General features: G+C 33.1%; 2 pseudogenes; both read left to right on the top strand.

Moving 5' to 3' along the window:
• Positions 1–5,978: 5,978 nt before the first annotated feature.
• LOC111719738 lies at positions 5,979–6,078 on the top strand (annotated as a pseudogene).
• Positions 6,079–6,223: 145 nt separating this feature from the next.
• LOC100921729 lies at positions 6,224–6,725 on the top strand (annotated as a pseudogene).
• The last annotated feature ends 13,261 nt before the right edge of the window (positions 6,726–19,986 follow it).

Below are 19,986 nucleotides of genomic sequence, written 5' to 3'. Positions count from 1 at the left end.
TGTGCCTTGATCAATTATGAAAGACTTGGTTCTTCTCAGCAGTTCAGTGATCCAAGGCAATGCCAAAAAACTATGCATGGAAAACATCATCTGAATCCAGAGAGAGAAATATGGAAACTGGATGTAAATCAACATGCTATATTCACTTTTCTTCTCTTTTTCTTCTGATTTTTTCCTCATAGTTTTTCTCTTTTGTTCTGATTTTTCTCTCCCAACATAATTCATAAGAAAATGTGTTTTGAAAAACAGATGAATGTATATTATAACTAGGTAAAAATTACTTTTTTTAAATTAAAAAATGAATTATGCAAACAGATCATGAAAATGGAGTCAACAGCTTAGTAAAAGAGACATGGAAAAATATAGGAAAAAATGCCTTAAAAAACAAAATAGATGGGACAGCTAGATGGCACAGTGAAAAGAGCACTGACCATGGAGTCAGGAGGACCTGAGTTCAAATTTGATCTCAGACACTTAATATTTATTAACTATATGACCTGGGTAAATCACTTCATACCAATTCCCTTACCAAAAGGAAAACAACAACAACAACAACAACAACAAAAACAGGCCAAATGGTAAAAGAGGCACAAAAATACACTGGAGGAAATGATTCCTTAAAAAAGCAGAATTAGCCAAATGGAAATAAAAATACAAAAGTTCATTGAAGAAAATAATTTCTTAAAAATTAGAATTGGGCAAATGAAAGTCAATGACTCCATAAGACATCATGAAAAGTAAAATAAAGTCAAAAGAATGAAAAAAATAGAAGAAAATATAAATATCTCATTGGAAAAACAGTTGAAAAAAAATCAAAACTATCTATGGTCATATGAAAAAAAAATGCTCTAAATCCCTACTGATTAGAGAAATACACATTAAAACAATGCTAAAGTACCACATCACACTTATAAGATTGGTTATAACCTAAAATTAAAATAGCATATATTCGAGGAAATGTGGAAAAATTGAAATATGAAAGTACTGTGTACTGCTCCAAACATTCTGGAAAGCAATTTGGAATTATGTCTAACACAGCTATAAAACCATGCATTCCCTATGACCAGCAATATCACTACTAAGTCTATATCCCCAAAAATAAAATTTTTAAAAGAAAAAGAGTTATATATACCCAAAATACATATAGTAGCTCTTTTTGTGAAGGCTAAGAACAGGAAATCAAAGAGATACCCATCAATTGGGGAATGGCTGAATAAGTTGTCATATACAATTGAAAGGGGATTGTATTATACTATAAGAAATAACAAGTAAGATGTTTTCAGTAAAGCCTGGGAAGATTTACATGAATTTATGAAAAGTGAAGTGAGCAGAACTAGGAGAATTGTGAATGGCAGCTATTCTCAACAATACAATGATCCAAGACAATTCCAAAAGACTCATGATGAAAAGAGAAAGAACTAATGAAGTCTGAATGTAGATCAAAGAATGCTATTTTTCACTTTATTTTTCTTGGGGATTTTTTGGTCTGTTCTCTTTAACAACATAACTTATATGGAAATATCTTTTGCATAATTGAACATGTATAATCTATATCAGATTGTTTGCCTTCAGAATAGGAGGAAAGAAAATAGTTGGAACTCAAAATATTTTTTAAAATAAATGTTTAAAATTTAAAGATTTTTTTAATTTTAAAAGAAAATTCTAAGTGAAATGGATGAATATTTACAAAAATATAAAATTGCCCAGATTAGCAGAAAAGGAAATTAAATTCTTAAATAACTCAATCTTAGAAAAACAAATTAAACAATCCATTAAGGAACTTCCTAGGAAAAATTCCCAGAACCAGATAAATTCACAATGAATTCTACCAAACATTTAAAGAACAATTAATTCCAATACTATATAAACTTTTTTGGGAAAATGTACAAAGAAGGAGCTCTATCAAATTCCTTTTACAACACAAATATGGTACTGATATCTAAATCAGGAAGAGCCAAATCAGAGAAAAAAAAACAATAAAGCAATTTCCCTAATAAATATTAATGAAATATATAAAATAAAACACTAGGGGAAAGAGTTCAGGAATATATCAAGGATCACATACTATTACCGGGTAAGAGATATACGAGAAATGTAGGAATGGCTCAATATTAGGAAAATTGTCAAAATTAGGAAAATAACAAAAGCAACAAAAATCATAAGATTATTTCAATAGACAAAATACAATGCTCATTTCTACTAAAAACACTAAGAATAAATGGAGTTTATTTTTAAAAAGTAATATTTATCTAATAGTATCAGCAAGTATTATCTATAGTGAGAATAAGGTAAAATTCTTTACAGTAAGATCAGGGGTCAAGCAAGGATGCCCCATTATCATCACTATTATTCAGTATTGTACAAAAAATGCTAGCTATAGCCATAAGAGAAGAAAAAGAAATCAAAGGAATTAGAATAAGCAACAAGGAAATAAAACTATCATTCTTTGAAGATGATATAATGCTATTCTTACAGAGTCAATTAAAATAATTTTTTAAAAAAATTAGTAGAAATAATTAACAACTTCAGATAAATTGCAGGATGCAAAATGAATCCATATAAATCATCAGAATCAACAAAGCCCAGCAGCAAAAGATAGAATGAGAAATTGCATTAAAAATAACTGTATAAAATATGAAAGTCCACCTGCCAAGATAAACCCAGAAACTATATAAACACAAATACACAACACTTTTCACACAAATAAAGTCAGATCTAAACACTGCAAAATTTTAATTGATCATAAACAGGCCAAACCAATTTAATAAAAATTCTAATTCTAAGTAAATTATCATTTATTCAGTGTCATACCAAACAACTATTAAAAATTATTTTATAGAACTAGAAAAAATAATAACAAAATTCATTTGGAAAGACAACAACAATATCAAGAGAACCACTGAGAGGAAAAAGGTGATCTAGCCATAACAGATCTCAAATTGTATTATTATAAAGTGGTCATTATCAAAACAATAAGATGGTGGCTCAGTAATAATGAATTACAGCAAATTACCATAGTAACTAATGTATGATTTTTAAAAAACAAAGATTCAAGATTTGGAAACAAAAACACATTATTGGAAAAAACAGCTGGGAAAACTGGAAAATAGCATCACTGAAATTAGGTAAACCAACATATTACACCATATGCCAAGATAAGGTTTAAATGGATACATGATTCACACATAAAGCAAATTCTGAGAGCATGGAATAGTTTATCTGTCAGAATAGTTTATCTGTCAGATCTATAGATAAGGGAAGAATTTAAGACCAAACAAGATATAGAGACCATTATGGAAGGTGAAATAGTTAATTTCAATTATATAAAATTTAAAAGTTTTTGAACAAAAAAAATCATTGCAACCAAAACTAGAAGGAAAGCAGAAATTTTGCAATAAGCATTTCTGATAAAAGCCTCATTTCTCAAATAAATATAAACTAAATCAAATTTATAGGAATACTTTAGTTTATATTTATTTGAGAAGTGAAGATTTTTTCTTTTTTGTTTTCCTAGTCTTTTTGTATAAAATGATTAATATGCAAATATTGTACATGATTGCATATATATAAAACATATATCTATTCACCATCTCAAAGAGAGGAAAGGGAAGACACTGAAATCTGGAGTTTGAAACTCAAAATTTTTTAAAAATTACATTTATTAAAAATTGTTTTAATATATAATTGGGGGGAGTATCATTTTTAAAAAATCAATAACAACAGTCCCCATCACCAAGGATCTTACATTCTATTGGGGAATGTGTATTTCTCTTCAACTAGATTGTCAGTTTCTTGAGGAAGTCTGGTATAGAATGAATGCTAGATAAATATATGCTAAGCAATTAGTTCACTTAAAGAATAAAATATTAGACTTGTAGTCAAGAAGATCTAAATTCAAATCCTGATTTTGGACACTAGCTATGTGATTCTGGGCAAGTCACTTTACCTCCTTAAGTTTCACTTTCATTTGTAAAATGAGAATAAAATAGCACTTACCTCATAATGTTGTTGGGAAGATCAAGCAACATAAAGTACTTTGTAAACATTAAATGCTAAGGAGAAAAAAGATAGGGAGTGTCTTAAATGGTATTCTTATCAGAATACCATATATCATATATCATATATTATCATATATTCTTATCAGATTTTGTTGATCTATCTCCTTAAGGTGTCATATCTTCTTAGAACTTCCTCTTCTACTGATAAAGCTTTTAAAAAAAACTTTTATTTTTCCCTGCATATCTAACAACATCAAGCACATACTTGGTATTGTTGTTTATGACATTGTTCTTAGGAATTCATTCATGCCTCTGACAACCTTATAAGACCACAATTCTGTTACTTGTCTTTGGAAGTATCCTTCAATCCCTCTTTAGTCAACATTCCCTGTAGAATTATATGCCATAGTTTTGTTATTTATATTTAGCTAATATTTATATATTCAATACAAGTCACTTATTTTTCCAGAGGACTTTAAAATCCATCAAAAAACAACAACACTTATTCTGATCATGGATTAAATCCTAGATTTAGAACTTCATACTATACTCTGTAATCACTTGTCTCTTTGTCCCTGTCACCATTCTTATTTAGACAAACATCAACTTTGGTTTATTCCCAACCATTTACTTCCTCTGGTTCCACTCTTGCTGCTACATGCAGCTCACTCACAAAATACACTGCAGATTTTTGCTATTTAATCTCAACTTGGCCCTTCTGGCAACAAGGCATTCCTTTTACTCCTCCTTAAATGATTTCCTGGGCAGCTAGGTGGTGCAAGTGGAGTCAAGAAGACTTATCTTCTTAAATTCAAATCTGACCTCAGACACTAGCTGTGAGATCCTAAATAAATCAGCTAATCCAGTTTGCTTCAGTTTCCTCATCTGTAAAATAAACTAGAGAAGGAAATGGCAGACCACTCTAGTATCTTTGCCAAAATAACTCCAATAGGGGTCAAGAAGAGTTGAATATAATTTAAAAACAACTGGAGAAAAAAAGAAAAAAAAATATTTCCTATCTCATTTCCCACAAAAACTATTTTAAATTTTCCCTTTTCTTCACAAACCTCCTACATCTCCTAGCCTCCTTCCCTCTCACTTATTACTATCCTGAGAAAATTGAATCCATTTACCATAAGCTCTTGCTTCTTATATTCCCATCATCTCAAAATTCCTTGACTTCATCCTCCACTCTCCCTTCCTTTCCACTAGTCTATTATAAGAAGTTGATTCTTCTCTTTGTTGAAGTCATTCTCATGTATCCTTGTATTCTTCTCTTGCAATTATTTTTGGCAAGTTGTTCCCATAATTTATATTAATTATATATATTCTCTAATCTTCAATCTTTGCCTCCCTAAAAGTTCATTCTCTGCCTATTAACATGTCCAAACTCTTTCCATCTTAAAAAAATTCATAAGAGCCTACAATCCCCTCAAGTCCTCATATTATCTCTTCTCCCTTTCTCAACCAAACACCTAGAGAAAGATATATATCCTCTTCCCTCCACTGTTTCTGTTCTCACTCCTCAACTCATTGTACTCATGTGCCTTTCAACTTCAACAATCAATTGAAACTGCTCTCTGCAAAGGTATCCATGATCTCTTAATTATTAAATCTGATGGTTTTCCTCAATCCTCATCCTTCTTGACTTCTCGACTGAATTTTACAGTACTGGTCACTCTCGCCTCCTAGATATACTCTTCTCTAGGTTTTCATGACACTATATGATTTGTTCTCCTTCCAGTTTGATTTCTCTTTCTTGGTTTCTTTTGCTGGTTCATCATCCATCATCTTGATGAATGTATCATGAGCTGTCTTTCTTTTTCTCTGTTCTTTTCTCTCTCATTTATAAATCTTCAAGAGTAGAGAATAATAAAGATTAATAAAGAATAAATGAGATTATCTTGTACTCATAGTACTTAGAATAGTATCTTTAACATTTGTTAAATAAATATGTTTTATTGATATATTGGTTAATGCCTGCTTCAGCAGCACATATGCTAGAATTGGAACAATTCAGAGATTATCATGGGTCCTATAAAAGAATGACATGCAAATTTGTGAAGTGTTCCATATTTTTTTTTTGTTTTTCTCACCTATAAAAATTGAGAAAATAATGGGAAAAATGAGAAAATATTAGAGATATTTTGAGGAATAACTAAAAAAAATTGAAATTAACGAAAGATTACTAGTGAGATAATGATTCATTCTGTTGTATTCTCATTACACATCCCTTCCATGTGATTACCCTAAGGTCTATGGTGCAATTCATTGATAGAGAAAGCAAATACTGCGGACTGTGTGACTGCATAGTAACCACTTACCAAAAAGACAGTTTCACAGGATTCTTTGTGGACCTTATTCTTCACTTTGTAGGAGACATCATTTCCTTGAGGCTCTATAATTCACAGGCCTACTTTGTCAATATCTTTGCACTGGAGAGTGGGGATTCTACTTTGAATGAAATGATGTTATTCCCAGGCTGTCACTGGATTCTTTGCTAGTATACTGACCTATCCCTTTGTACTTATCTCCAACATGATGAATGTCAGCAATTGTGCAGTGCATTGCTGGTGGATGCCCTCCTTATGTCCCAGTTTATTTTTCCTGGTTAGACTGTTGGTACATGCTATAAAAAGAAGGAAACATTAGTCATGAAAATAGCTTGCTTTTCACAGGGTCCTCTTTGGGAAGACTTACTATTGTGATTTAAAGACATTAATTTGAAGATGTGGGGCAAGGTCAATAACATTTCTGTAATCCCAGAGAAAATTAATTTCTATACAAGGTATGCACTTTCCTGAAATAATCATTTAGTCTTGGGAAAATGAAAAAAAAAAAAAGGATAAGTTGGTTAACTAATCAGCTTCATGGATTTCATCATCATCTGTATAAAGCTCATTTCCCAAATCTCTAGAGGCAGCCAAGTTCTCCAAAGCACCAGACCCATACCATTGCTATTGGACATTTGAGTTAAATGTTCAAAAAAAGAGCTAAAATGGGCAAATAGGTGGCTCAGTGGATAGAAGAACATTAGGCCTGGAGTTGAGAAGATATGAGTTCAAATTTGGCCCCAGACACTTAATAGTTATGTGATACTAGATAAGTCATTTAAAACTATTTGACTCAGTTTCCTCATCTGTAAAATGAGCTGGAGAAGAAAATGGCAAACCACTCCAGTATCTTTGTCAAGAAAACTCAGATGGGATCACAAAGGTTCAGACGAGACTGAAAGAAGACTTAAAAAAAAAAAAAAAAAAACCAGCTCAAATCTATCAAGTTCAAGACAGAACTTATTGTTTACCCAAAACCCTACTTTCTACAAATCTTTCCTAATCTTATGAAGAGCAATGCCATTTTTTCAGGATATATAAATTATAATTTCAGCATTATCCTTGATTACCTACTCTCCTTCACCACATACTTCCAATTACAAATCCTTCAAATCTGTCTTTTTCTCTATATTAGCACAATCATGACCTCATTACTTCTCACCTAGATTGATAAAAGTCAAATAAACATTAGTCCCTGCAAGTTTCATATTGACTGAGAAAGCTCAAAATTAACATTATCTATGGTTTATTATATTTATTTATTTTGTTAAACATTTCCCAATTAAAATTTCATCTTGTTTTAGACATAGGAGTTATTCATTAGACATTCCCAACCACTGGGAATTTTATACCTCTAACCTAGACTCTTGAAATATTCTTTTTTTAATTATTTTATTTTTTATTTATGAAGCAAAACAAGTATTTTTATAACAGAGTACCTAATTGGTCTCCCCATTACATGTCTCTTTCCACTCCTTTCCATTCAAAGTGATTTTCTTTATGTGCTGATTTGACCATGTCATTCTACTACTCAATAAACTCCAGGAGCTCTAGGATGAAATAGAATCTCCTCTGTTAAACTGTTAAAACCCCATTCACTTTGGTTCCAATTCATATTTCCATGCCTGTTATACATTTCTCCCCTTTCAACATTGCATTATCCTGCCAAACTATCCTTATATCTATTTCTCATATAGTACTCCATTTTCTAACTCTGTATATTTACATTGATTTCTCAAACCTGCTTAGCACTCCCTTCTTATCTCTACCTCATAAAATTTCTCACTTTCTTCAAGATCCAACTTAAGTACCATCTTCTACATGAAACTTTTCTTAATACTGGTAACTACCAGGACTCTCTCTCCGAATTACCTAGGGTTTATTTTGTATAAACCTAGGGCAGCACAGTGAATAGAATTATGGGATTAGGGAGGTCTAAATTTAAATTCAATCTCAGAAATTCCCTGGCTGTGATTAGGCAAGTCTCTTCACTCTTGTTTACCTTAGTTTCCTTAACAATAAAATGGTAATAATAGCAGCTACCTCTTAGGATTGTTATGAGTTTCAAATGAGATGACTTTTTTTGTTGTTGTTTTTTAAGAAAGGTGACTGGTAGCAAATACTATATAAATGCTTTTCCTTTTTCCCATCTTTGTATACAAAAAATACACCCAATAGAATATAATTTCCTCAAGAGTATAGATTATTTTTTTCTTTGTATACCTAACACCTAATAGAATAACCAGCATATAGAAGGTGATTGATAAAGGTTTGTTGACCAATTGGTTTATTGGAAGGAGTCTCAGAAGTCATTGCTCAACTCCCCATTCCCCACTTTACAGATAAGGAAATGAGGCCCAAAGAAGCTGTCATGGGAGAAATATCTCCTCTCTGGGTTCAGATATTAGGGTATCACTGCCAAATATATATTTATCATAGAAGAAAGAAATTATAGAGGTGAAAATCTATATTTTATTAGTGTACTCAAGATAGATTCAAGCCTCCCTCAACCTTCATTAGGATTCTAACCAGACTTTTTAAAGTCAAAATTATGTCAGAGTGACAGGAAAATAATTCTTTTACATTTTGTAATCTTGTACATTTCTCTTAGGCCAACAAATTTAGAGAAAGAGAGAAATCCATAATTCCAATACTTCCTTCGATGTCATAAAAATTGAACAAACTTAGTTAAACAGTCAAAATCTCATGCATCCTAAGGGGGAAAAAAAACTTCATCCAACATACTTTATAGTTAACTAAGTCAGGTTACAAATTAAACTATGTTTTAAAGATTCACAAATAGATTGATTAAGGAGAAGGATTTATATGTTTCCAAGGAATAAGAGATAATTGAGATTCTTTCTCTGACTTGTTACCTAAGAAATATTAAAATCTCTATTGGGAAGAAAAAAAAAACAACTTCTGGCTTCTTATCTATGGTAAGATTGGTAAGATGTTAAACAAATTTTCACATTCCATAGACAGAGTTTGATCAGGTAAGATTAATATTAAGATAGACTTTTAACAAACCAAAATTTGCAAGAGGGGGCAACAAGGTGGTGCAGTGGATAGAGCATCAGCTCTGAAGTTAGGAGGACCTGAGTTCAAATTTGGGTTCAAATACTTAACACTTCCTAGCTGTGTGACCCTGGGCAAGTCACTTAACCCCAATTGCCTCAGAAAAAAAGAAAAAGAAAAAAGAAATTTGAAAGAGAAATTACCCTGAGTCCCAAATAATAAAAGGAAATGCAAAATTCCCATAACAAGGTTAGGTGACTTGCCCCAAAGCATATACCTAGTATGTATCAAACTTTGGATTTGAACTCAGGTGCTCTGATACCATATCCAGTACTCTTCCCTCTGTACTGAAGCTAAACAAGGTTAAAAGAAATTTCTTTACAAAGAGATTTTCATTTACTTGCATCCTAACTAAATATTTCATGAATGATTTATAGAAGATTAATAATACTAGCTTGCCTATAACTTGCCACTTTTTTCAACTTAATATTTTTTTTTTGCCAATTACACATAAAACAATTTTAACTTTTTTTTAAATTTTGAGTTTCAAATTCTCTTCTTCTCTCCCTTCCCTGCCTCCTGGAGAAGACATGTAATTTGTCATGGGTCATACATGTATAGTCATGCAAGACACATTTCCAAATCATGCTGTGAAAGAAAACAGAAAAGAGGAAAAAATTACCTGGATCATTTCTAAAGGAAAGAGGAGAGTATCAATCCCATAATCAATTATTTAATTAAATCATCAGCATACACTAAGAATATTGGCTTATTCACCCTTATTCCTTCAGTAAGGAGAATGTGAAGATAGGAAAGGAGTTTCAGAAATTGGAATAACTGGTTCAACTATCTCCCAAGCTGATGTGGAATAACCCTTATTCTTCCTAAGTAATACAAAAATCAATCAAACATTTATTAAACAACATACTAATTAATATATTGATTAGGATTTTTACTTGGAAAGCATCTTTAATCAATCAACAAACATTTATTAAATGCCTACAACGTGCCAGACACTATTACTAAGTGCTAGGGATCAAAAAAAAAAAAAAAAAGTAAAAAACAAAAATAGCCCCTGTTTTTAAGGAGCTTGCATTCTAATGAAGGTGACAATATATATATGAAATATCACAGAATAAAAGAAAGGTAATCTTAGAAATAAAGGCTCAAAGAAATGGGTAGAACCCTAGACTCTAATCCAACCCATTCACTTCATGGTTGAGAAAACTGAGGCCTTCCAATGGTTGAGAGAGACAAATTCAAGGATATATAAGTAATTAGCAAGATCTAGGTCTCATAGCTCTAGTTCAATATTTCTTCCACTATGATATGCTGGACTTTTCTTCACATGCATCTAGTTGTCTGTGTTGTGTTTGTCTCCATACAAAAGAAATAGGATCCATAACTGTGAAGACTGAGTTAGCTCCCTGGATACCTTAGAATCAGCTGGAGTCAGGATAAGCATAAGTCCTTGGTCTTTATTCTTGGTCTTTAGGGGGAGAAGTGAACAGGATGGAAGCAGAATCTCCACAATCTTCCTTCTTCGTCTCCCACCCAAAAATGACTCTGTCTTGTCTTATCCCACCCTCTAATCCTTCCCACAATTCTCTGTATACACCAAAAGATTGAACCAGCACAGAATAGTGGGAAGGGCCATTTTCCAAGCAAGTGCTAATAGAGTATTGTCCAATTGGTAATTAGCTGTAAGTGCATGGGTGTCGGACCTCAGTACATCAACTCAGAGTTTCAGCCCTTTACACATAACCTTTGAAATCTTTTAGAATGTGTCATAACCATTCTGAATGGCAGCTAAGGAACATGAGTACCATGCTAGATCCATACATTGACCAGAAATTCCACCATGATTTAATTATAATTTAGAATACTGGGACATCATATATAATAAGAGGAAAAAACTTCTTTCTCTCTTACTTGAAAGTAATTAGAAAAAACTTACATGGTCTCACAATATGCATATTTATTACAAGGATGATTTTTCTCCATTGAGAATGGGGCATAGAAGAAGGGGAAATTATGCTTCTTAATAGAAAAAAACTAAAATTTAATTTTGAAATGGAAATGAAAGTTACATATAATATATATATATGTACATAGATGTATTGCACAAAACGTTTTCAATCATTTTTAGTAAAAATGAACAAAAATACTACATTTCTGAGGAGAAATGAAGAAAGTAAGTATGGTGTGAGAGAGAAAGAATAGACCATAAAGTGTTGCCTAAAAAAGATCACCCTCTAGGGAATTTTCTATTATCAACTTGTGAATAAACTAAGTTTCTTATGTAGCAATATGTATAAGTAGTTACAAAGTATATACAAGGTAAAATGTATTGGATCATCCCAAGTAATAGTAATAATAACTAGCATTTCTATAGTGCTTTAAGATTTATAAAGCATTTCACGTACCTAGAATCATTTGATACTCACAACAATTATCCCCATTTTACATATGGGGAAATTGAGGCAAAAAGAGGCTCAATGACTTGTTGAATAAGTATTAAATAAGTATCTGAGACAAAATTTGAACTCAAGTATTGCAGATTCTAATTCAAATGCTCTATCCTCTGTGCCACCTAAAGAAGCACTGGTACACACAGAATGTTAGAAAGAAAGAAAAAACCTAGAGGAAAACCTCCAGTTTTGGGATGATCCCTTGCAGAGGATGCAAGGGAAGATACAGACTGAGAGGATATAGATAGGTTGTAATCCATACCGCTGGATCACATACCTATCTATAACAGTGAGATCAGAGATTGTTCCATTGAATTACTTACATCAGGGGTAATGATGTTATGCAACTCTGCCTCACTTAAATCCAATTCATGCTCAAGTTAAGATATCATCCCATGGTGTCACTGGTCCTTTCAAATGAAGGACAAACAACAAGCTTCAACAGTGAAGAAGGAAGGTCTAGGAAGAGAAACAGATGCTGGTGCTAGAGTTTTCAATAATGATGGCACATGAAAATGTGTGGAAAACTTTTAAAGAGTTCCAGGTAGAGTTTTTTTGTCTAGGCTAATTAGTACAAGGGTGAAAGGGTGGATTCAGAATCCTCCTTCCTCTTCCCCCAGGCCACATTAAGTATGGAGAGCTTCACATACCAAATGAAATGAAAGATTTCATTTTGAGGTTTGGTACCATAAAAAAAGGAAAAATGAATGAAGTGAAAAAAAGATGATTTGGGAATGAGAAATGTTAATCTGTTAAAAGTTTACTTACTATATGGGGAATGTTTGAATAAATTATGGCATATGAATGGAATGGAATATTATTGTTCTATATGAAATAGTGAGTAAGCTAATTTCATAAAAGTCTGGAAAGACTTACATGAACTGATGCTAAGTGAAATGAGCAGAATCAGAACATTGCACACAGTAACAGCAAGATTATGTGATGATCAACGTTGAGCAATGTGGTGATTCAAGGCAATTCCAATAGACTTAGAATGGAAAATGCCATCCACAAGCAGAGAGAGAAATATAAAAAGCACAGTACTTTCACTTTTTTATATTTATTTTTTAAATTTGCTTTTTTTTCTTCTGTTTTTTTTCTCTTTTGGTCTGATTTTTTTTGTACAATATGACACATATGGAAATACATTTAAAAGGATTGCATGTTTAACTTCGATCAGATCACTTGCTTTCTTGAGGAGGGGGGATATAATGGAAGGAGGGAGAAAAATTTGGAACAAAACATTATCTTGAATGTTGTGGAGTTTCCTAAATGACAAGCCTGAGTAAATATTATTTGTTGTTTGTTGTTTTTGTTGTTTGTTATTATTGAATGGAATTGATTCTGAGCTCTACTAGGTCCTGCCAAGCTATAACATCTTCAAGTCTACAAACAATAATGGACTAGATATGTCATTAAAGGACCAGGCTTTTCAAGTCAAAGAGGCATGTTCCTATATTGTCCTCAGGGAAGTAAATCTTTCAGTCACAGAACTCTCCAAGATTATTTAATCTATTAAATCATAGAGAAAGTCTGATTTACCTCAATAAAAATAATACCTCCACCACAGAAATCCCATATTTTTAAGGGAATGAAATATTATTATCACAGCTAACAACTGTGATTAGATAATGAACACATTATCAATATTAATACTGTTTATAATACAACCTGAAGTTATGTCCATTTTTTATAGTAGTGGGGATAAAATATTGAGCTTATGATTTCTGAGGGCTTTTACACATGAATTTCTATCAAGCCAGGTCTTCCCCAATCGTGAACTTACTCACATATTTCACTTAGTGAAAGGGTTGACAGTTTTAAAATGTCATTAAATTTCATCATGCTTTCAACTCTTCTTCCAAATTTATTGAGATAATATTAAAATCTGGTTTTGGATGTTATTATCTACTCCTAACTCTCTGTATCATCTGAAAAGTAGATAATTGTTGTATCAGCATCTTCAATCAAGCCAGTGGAGGGAAAAATGTTGAAGAAAACAACCACAGACAGAGCCCTACTGAAGCCTAAGAGATACCTCCATCTACCTTGACATCAATCTATTCATCAAAACTTTTGTCTGTAAATACATATAATTATACCATTTTCTAATCCATGTTTTTTTTTTTCCATTTCGACCATCCAAATGTCATTAAAAAGTTAAGCCTCTGCCATGCTTCACTTCATTTCCTTATTTCTATCTACTTCCTCCAAAATCTTGTCAATGGCCAATCTCCTTCTTTTCCTTTTCTCCACTTCCAGTTCTAGAACTATGAACCATGATTAAATCATCTTGCCAGTCTTCCTGAATGAGGTTTATTAACCTATTCCACTATGGTCCCACTCACCATACCTGTGACTTGCTAGACAAAAGTGGCCCTTCCTAGCTACCACTCCCCTATAATTGTTTTTTCCATTAGAATGTATAGTCAGCTCTGGTTCCTTGAACTGCAGAGACTCTCTTTTATATTTGTGTCCTTAGCACTTAGCGTGGTATTTGGCACATTGCAAGTATTTTTAAAATGCTGTTTCATTTATTCATTCATTCAAAAAGAAAGAAAAAAATGAAATAAGTCTGACATGGTGAGTTCTTAGTAAACCAATCCTAGCTCCTATTAGTCAGCCCTCATGAACTATCTTTTAATGACTTCTACTAAAATTTTGGCTTTTTCCAGAGTCTGTTCTTGTTGTACAATCATTCAGTCATGTGTGACTTTTTGTGACTCTGTGGACCATAGCATGCCAATACTATCCATGAGATTTTCTTGGCAAAGATACTGGGGTGGTTTATCATTTCCTTTTCCAGTAGACTAAGACAAATAAAAGTTAAGTGGAGCAGTTAGGTGGCAAAGTGGATAGAGCACCAACCCTGAAGTCAGGAGGACCTGAATTCAAATCTGGTTTCAGACACTTAACACTTCCTAGCTGTGGGACCCTGGGCAAGACACTTAACCCCAATTGCCTCAGTAAAAAAGAAAAATAAAAAAAAAAATTTAAATAAATAAATAAAGTTAAGCGATTTTTTTTCCTAGAATCACATAGCTAATGTATGAGGTTGCATTTGAAATGTTGAGGTTGCATTGAATAAGTGTCTCCCTTATTCCAGGCCCAGTACTCTACCCATTGAGTCATCTCGCTTCCTCGAATTTATTTTCCCCTTATTTTATGAAAAACAATGGAGAAATTATATTATGTGAGTTTTTGATATTCACATTCATGGACTCAGTAGTTACTAGGACTGGGATCTTATCTTAAAGAGATTATTGACAAAACAGAAGAAAGAAAGAAAAATATCCTCTCAAAAATTTTTTTCATAATACAATAGAGAAAAGTAAAAAACCTGGATTCAAATTAGATGTCCAGTGACTAGATAATAGTTGAATAAATTAGGATATATAAATATAATGAAATATTACAGTGTCATTCTATAAAAATAACTTCTAGCAGGGCCAGCATAACTGTGTAATTCTCTCATACTCTTCAAGTAGTAGTGGATATGCTTAAAAAGTTCTTAGTCTCCAAATGACAGCAATGACTCTCCAAAGCTATCAAGCAAGTATTATACTTATCTCTCTGTGTCTTATTCTTTCATTGGAGCATGATAACTTACTAGCTTTGTGATTCTAAGCAAATCACTTAAGTTCTTTTGCCTCAGTTTCCTCAGCTGTAAATAGCACATACCTCTCAGAGTTATTATGAAGATCCAGTAAGATAAGGCTTATAAAAGCATCTTGCACAGTACTGAGCATTTAATATATATGTATAAATGTTTATTCCCTTCCACCCCATCTAATAAGCTCCCTGAGAACAGAGACTACATTTTATATAAACCTTATCACCATGAATGTCTAACACTATATTCTGCACATATTTTCTTGTAATTCAGTCATTTCAGTCATGCCTAAGACTTTGTGACCAAAATCACATTTGGAGTTCTCTTGGCAAGATAGTAGAGTGGTAGTAGTTAGCCATTTTCTTCTCCAGCTCATTTTACAGATGAGAAAACTGAGACAAGCAGGATTGAGTGATTTGCCCAGCATCAGTTAATAAGTGTCTAAGGCTGGAACATGAGTCTTCCTGACTCCAGACCCAGTAGTTCACTACACTACCTAGCTGCTCAATAGTAGGTTCTTAATAAATATGTATTGGATTAAATTAAATTGGTCCTAACTCAATTCTTCTCATTTTTATGGCCCTGGCCATTAGAATACTATTCTAATATAAAGAATTCCATTCTTTACTTTTAAACATAGAATCAGCCTTTCTTACCATTTGATTCTTCTTGTGATTTAGCCAGTGAGGGAATAAGTCAAAAAAAAGGACCCTAGAGATTTAAGAGTATTTTCTGGTTAATCCAGACACCCAATATATAATCTTGTCTAAAATGATTTAGACAAAGCAGTTTTTAAAAAATTATCTAGATGATTGCTCTAATTTTCAACTTCATCTGCCCCTATAGATATTAGTTTATCAACAAACATTTATTAAGTGTTTACAATATACCATAATGAAGATAAAAAGAAAGGCAGAAACATAATCTTTGTCCCACATTCAAATGGGAAAGACAACATAACTGTTTTAAACTCTTAAACATTTTCATAATAATTTCTTTAACAATCAGTGGTGCAACCTAAGTCCCTGTTACATTCACTTTATTTAACTAGTATCTAGCGTTTGTTGATATCATCTCCAAGGATTTCCCAAGGCTAAAAAGGCCATAAATAGAGTAGAAGAGCAGTGGGGAATAGTACCTGGCAGAGGAATTTGGGAGCACTCCTGAACAGTCCTCTCTCCCTTTTTTCCTATTCTTTCTTCTCTCCACTCCAAAATTCCCCTTTCCTAGTAAAGGGGAGTGGCAGGCAGGAATCCATTCTGAAAGTAGCAGAACATGGTCAATTCTTAGAGAATACTAAAGGAAATTGATGTTTTGATTTCTATCTGCTCCTTAGAAAATTAAGCTAATGCTCTGTGTTCAAAACACAAATGTGATGTTTAAAGATCTAATAAATTGATATTTTAGTTCATTCTTTTCATCACAATTCTGTCTGAAAAGATGTAAAATACATTTTAGAATTATTGTTGGAATCTATATGAAAATATAGAAATTTTTCAGAAATTCTAAAGAAATTGTGTAAAATTTGAATAGCATCTTTCATTAGAGGAAACTTGCAACTATTCTCTACTGTATCATATCATTGATTAAGCAATTCTTCTGTTAAAAAAGGCACAAGGAAATTATGTTTTTCATCTCTCCTAAGGAGAAATGAAATTAAACAAATTGGAATCACAAAATCATAAAATGTTAAAGTAGAAAGGAACCTTAGAGATTTTCTGCTCCTAGTCTCATTTTACAGGTAAGGAAACTAAGATACTGTGAGGAAGAGTCACTTATTTAAGCACTTCTTGCAAGGTAATCTTCCTTAAGCTAAGGTTTCAGTACTGACCAGTCAATTATCCAAAAGTGGGATCATTTGGAGTACATTGGAGAAACAATAAAAGGTAAGTTTCATCATACTGTTGGCTTTATTCTTTTCTCTGATTAAGAAATCAGCCTTTTCTTCTTATTTCTAATCTCTCTTGATAGGTTTTCATTATAGATCAACACCAGATTTCTACTGTAGTTGGTTGAATAGTCATTTACCCAAGCATTGGGGTGAGAGTAGAAGGGGAAAGGGGAAAAGAGAGTGATGAAAAGGAGTACTTTTTAAAAAGGTAGTCATATTGGACTAGGAACTAGGAGACCCAAATTTGAATCCTAATTGTGCTATGAGCTTACTGTGGGACCTTGGGTAAATTAGGATACTTTTTATGCCTTAGTTTCCTCACCTATGAATTGAGGAAATTGGACTAGATCTCAAAGCTACCTTACAATTCCATTTTATTAGATAGAGGCAGAAAGCTGAATTTCTACCTGCTTTCAATTGAACCATGCTGCCTGAGTCTGGCAACGCAAGACTGGATAAAAACTGGACCCAGAATTTACCCCGGAGGTTATCTGGTCAGTTCTTGAGAGTATCAGTTTTGCATTAACACTATTAGAGTTCAGAAGATCTTAAAGAAAGCAAATACAAATGATTGTTTCTTTGTGTGGAAAAAAAAAAAAGATTTAAATCAACTCTCTAAGGATATTTTGTGAACTACAAAATCCAGTACTACTTTAATGTCATAGATTTAGAATTGGATGGAACCTTGAAAATATCTAAACTAACCTCTCATTTTACAGATGAGGAAACTGAGGCATGGAGAGACTAAGCAATTTACCCAAGATCCCACAAGTAGTAATTGACAGGGCAAAGATCTGAATCCAGCTCCTATGACTGAAGCCTAAAATTGCGAAAATATACCAAGGTCAGACCTACTCAGAATCGGAGTAACAGGATCCAATCTGAATGTTATTGAAAGGTGGCTTCTGCCCCGAAATTTCTCAGTCTTAGACCTGTTCCCAGTAGTCCCATATTAGTCCCCTGTTAAAAGAACTGATCCCCTCCAGCCTCTGTTTAGATGGCCCCTGGTGTTGGAGGACTCACTCCTCTTTTTTTTTTTTTAAGGACATTTCACTTTCCTTTATTCCCTCCCCTGACAAACTGAGACAAAGTTAATAGCATCTTTTCCCTGCCTCCCAGTTCCACAAATTCAAAAAAATGTAGACATCAGCAGCAAACAGGCTCCATCCCTTCTAAAAAGCATGATCCCTATGAATATTCTCTTCCATCTCTGAAATGCAGATAGAGGTTCCTATCAGGTTTCTATGTGTTAATGAAACAAAAAATAAAACAAAATAAAGCAAGATCTCTCCTCAAAGTAATGGATGACCTCACTACTTTTCAAAACAGCTCATTCCAATTTTTTTTAAGAATTCTAATTCTTAGAATGGTTTTTTACTGAAATTAAATATCTCCTTGTAACTTTTACATATTTGGTTCTTATTCTGTCACTTGAAGCCATACCCAATGAGAAAAATTCCTCTTCTACATGAGAATTCTTCAAATGCTTGAAAACTATTATCTCTCTGTCTCTCTGTGTGTATTTCTCTCTCTCTCTTTCTGTCTCTCTATTTCCTTGTCTATCTCTGTCTCTCTCTCTTCTCTCTTTTTCTCTCTTCCTCCCTTCCTCCCTCCTTCCCTCTCTCTATCTCTCTCTCTGTGTCTCTGCCTCTCTGTTTCTGTCTCACTTTGTCTCTCTTTTTGTTTCTGTGTGTCTGTCTCTCTCTTCTTCTCCATCTCTCTGCCTCTGTCTCTGTCTCTCTGTTTCTCTATCTTTCTCTGTCTTTCTCCCCACCCCCTCTCTCTCTGTTTCTGTCTCTCTGCCTCTATCTTTCTGTTTCTCTGTCTCTATCTCTGTCTCTTTCTGTCTCTATCTCTATCTCTGTCTCACTCTGTCTCTGTCTCTGTCTCTCACGATCTCTCTGTCTCTCTCCCTCTTTCTTTCTCTCTCTCTCTCTCTCTCTCTCTCTCTCTCTCTCTCTCTCTCTCCCACCACACACACACACACACACACACACACACACACACCCTTAGTGTTGTTTTCTCCAAACAAAGTAGCATTAGTTTTTTTTGATCATCATATGATCATATATTTAAACCCCATCTTGTCTGAAATTCCCATCAACACAATCACTCCACTAATTTAGACATTAACAGAATCATCTTTAGAAGGCTACTATTTAAATATCTATGTGCTACTTAAAAGAAGCATAAAAGCTGAGAGGGAGGGGTAGAAGAAAAATTTCTGTCATTTAACTACTCACTTAATTGCACAGATTCATTTATTAGATTATTTAGAGACTCTAGTCCTGAAGGCATGGAAGAAACAAACAAGGAAGTTTCAGTGGGAGAGAAAATGTACAAATGGGTGGTGGAGCAAAGTGCACTAACAGGAGTAGATTACCCTAGATGGGGTGTACATTCTCACTATAATAGAGGTAAATCAAAAAAGAAAATTCCAATGCAATTGGCTGGGCACAGAAGGGTAATACGCCAACCATATGGGAAACTGTCATAAACAAACTTTAACTCCTTTACAAGTTCATCTATCTCTGGTACAACTCTTCTATTTTTCATTGCAAAATGTAGTGACCATGAATTAGTTCTCTTCCCAAATATTTCATTAGTGGTATGACCTTGGACAAGTGATTTAAATTATTTAGTTCTCAGTTTTATATATATA

Source organism: Sarcophilus harrisii, chromosome 2 (genome assembly GCF_902635505.1).
Source record: "Sarcophilus harrisii chromosome 2, mSarHar1.11, whole genome shotgun sequence".
Taxonomy (NCBI): Eukaryota; Metazoa; Chordata; class Mammalia; order Dasyuromorphia; family Dasyuridae; genus Sarcophilus; species Sarcophilus harrisii.
This window is presented reverse-complemented; position numbering and strand designations above follow the sequence as displayed.